Here is a 3,109-nt window from a genome sequence, read left to right on the forward strand (position 1 = left end):
GCCCAAGGAGGAAGGGTTTTGGGGTTAATCACTCTCTTACACTCATATACACACACATCCACCTTGCATTCATATCTATCTTCATCTTCCCCAAAAGCGAGTTGGAGGCGCCGCGTGACCCAAAACCCCCTTCCGGTGTTTTTTTGTAGGAGCCCCACCACAGCTACACCACCACCACGATGAAGGATCAGGCACGGCATCGAAGGAGCGGCCCTGCCAGGAGTTATCATTTGGCGCTAGAAGGAGGGGCTCTCCATCCTTGGGTCTCGGTGCCCCTGGATTCACCTTCATTAGCAAGCTCTTGAAAGAGTCAATTTCTTTAACTTGTAAGAACCCGAGCAACCAAACTATGTCATAAATATGAATGTTGTTTGTTTATGCCACGTTTGTATGTGCTCGTTATTTTAGTCCACGTTTGTGTGAGCCCAGTTTCGTTGATTTAAGCCACGTTTGTGTGTGCTATTATTAGTTTTGATTATTTTAGAACCCCGATTTTGCTCTAGTTTGCATATTTCCTTTGTGTTCTAGAACCCAACTGCACTCATTCTACCACATTGTTAAGTAGTCCCAGAATATTATTTAAATTAGTCCTAGAAAGCTGTTTGTTACTTCTTGTTATTATTCTGGATAGTTTTTGTGATTTTCGAAAGCAACCTTCGATCAATATTATTAGTTGGAAATTTTTGTTAGTTGTTGTTGGTATTTTTGAGACAATGGCAAGAGCAGGAAAGCATACTTCTGGGAGACCTCTGCTAGCACTCAGGTCCAAGATTCAGACCACTCCCAGGCTCAAGACCCGGGAGCCGACCAAGAAATACTCCAAGAGCAACCATTGCAACACACTTCGGTTATGGGGATGATTGTCAACACTCAGGATGCCAGGACCCTCATTGAACTGAACTAGTACAAGTACATTAATGTCCCGGTGGCTGACGATCACATGGCCAACCTCACAAGTAATGAGTTGGCAAAAGCAATCTGGCTCTACAGGCAGTAGAAAACACGGCTCCGGGAAGAAGCCGAACTTAAGGAAGAACCGGAGGAGTCTGGGGACTCCCAACAATCTAAGAGATCTGTCTTTGACCAAATTGGAGCTAAGGGTAAGAAGAACAAAAAGGATCAGGGAAACAAGAAAGAAACAGAAGCTGCAAAGCAAAAAAGGCTAGAAGAGATGCGGGAGCAAATCAGAAAGGAAGAAGAAGCAAAACTCGAACTAAAGATCCAGAAAAGAATGCATTTAGAAGAAGAAAAGATATTGGCCAAGTCTAGGACCAAAAGAGCCCGGAGAGATCCCACTCCAGAGCTGATTTCTGATGACGAAGAAAAGGAGAAGCAGAAAGACCTAAAAGATATGATCTATGAATTGCAAAGGAAGATGGACAGAGACTCGGGAGTAGAAATTGGAGAAACATTAACTCCTTTCAGCCACTCCTTGGAGGCTATTTCCCAGCAGCGGGACCTGAAGCACTACAATTTCGATTCTTTTGACGGTCTGGGAGACCCAGAAGAACACTTGAACTACATTGAGCAGATCGCGCAAATATATTACTAAAATGACTTGACAAAATCAAGGTTCTTCACATCAACTATTAAGGGAGGGGCCCAGAGATGGTTCAGCAGGATCCCCTCCTGTAGCATCCATAGTTGGAAGGAGTTTCGTGCATCTTTTCTTTGAAGATTTCGAGCGAATAAGACACATGAAATGCATATGTGTCACCTGGAAACCATCCGCCAGTATGACAATGAGTCCCTATGCGCCGGTTCCAGGAAGCAATCAACAAGGTCTCGAACTTGGATGAGTACAAAGCTCTGAGCATCTTCAGGAGAAACTTAGATCCGGAGCACAATGAAAGATACATAGTGGAACTAATCAATAAGGAGCCACAAAGTCTGGCAGAAGCTTACTCCCTGGCTGCCAAATTCATAAAGAAAACCGATATACTCCAGGAAATGAGGATGACCAGGAGTGGGGGATCCAGGAGTAAAAACTCTGATGACCGACCGAAAGGAGGTTACCATCAGGATAAGAAGTTCAAGCAAAACTAGCAGAACCAAGAAAGACAAACTACTCCAGTTTTTCAGAGACTCGGTCCTAAGCCAGAGTCCAAGAGCGATCCAGGACCCGCGAAGCAGCCCCGGGAGCCGAAGCAGGAGCCAGAATGGACTCCCCTCAACATGACACGGGAGGAAATCTTGAAGGAGGTAAAATACAAACCTTTCTATTATCCTTCGAAGCCAATGCAAACTCCTCGGAGAGCAGGCCTTACAATAGGCAGTGCGATTATCATGAGACCCATGGACATAAGACGGAGAACTGCTTATCACTCAAGTACTTCATTAAGGACTAAGTGAATAAAGTAAATTATGAACAAGTACTTGGTCTGCGACAGCAACAACAGAGGGGAGGCGTAGAAGAGAGGAAATAACATAGTTAATGTAGTCCTAGGAGGCTCCCACTCCCCACCACGGAGCCCGGACTTTGGAAAAGAAGTGCTCTCAATCTAATCACTCCCAGATCTGGTGATATCCTTCAGTAGTAAGGACTATGAAGGAGTCAACCCTCATCACAATGCAGCTTTAGTTGTCACCTTGGACATCTTTGATAATGAAGTAAGAAGAATGCTGATAGATAATGGTTCCTCGGTAAATATTCTCTTCAAGCACACAGTGGATCGAATGCAGTTAGGGAGCGTCCGCTCAAATGGTTACCGGGAGGATCCACTCTATGGGTTTGGACACAACTTAGTCCCGATCCAAGGGACCTTGCATCTACCTGTCATTTTTGGAACTGCTCCTAACCAAGTAAATCATGTCATCAAGTTCTATGTCATCAACACTCCTTCATCATACAGTGGAATCATTGGCAGGTCAGCTCTAACCATGATGCAAGCGATAACTTCAATCTCTCATCTCAAAATCAAGTTTCCAACCCCGACAGGAGTCGGGGAGATAAAAGGAAATTATGGAGTTGCTGAAACATGCTGTAGCCAGGGGTTAGTCATGGCAGAAACCCACCTGGATAACAAAAGGAAGGCCATAGTCCTTCGTAAATAGCAAAGCATAAAGAAGCACCGACCACGGCCGAGTACAGAAATAACAAAAGAAGTAC

The sequence above is a fragment of the Apium graveolens genome, chromosome 9, assembly GCF_009905375.1.
Source record: "Apium graveolens cultivar Ventura chromosome 9, ASM990537v1, whole genome shotgun sequence".
Lineage (NCBI taxonomy): Eukaryota > Viridiplantae > Streptophyta > Magnoliopsida > Apiales > Apiaceae > Apium > Apium graveolens.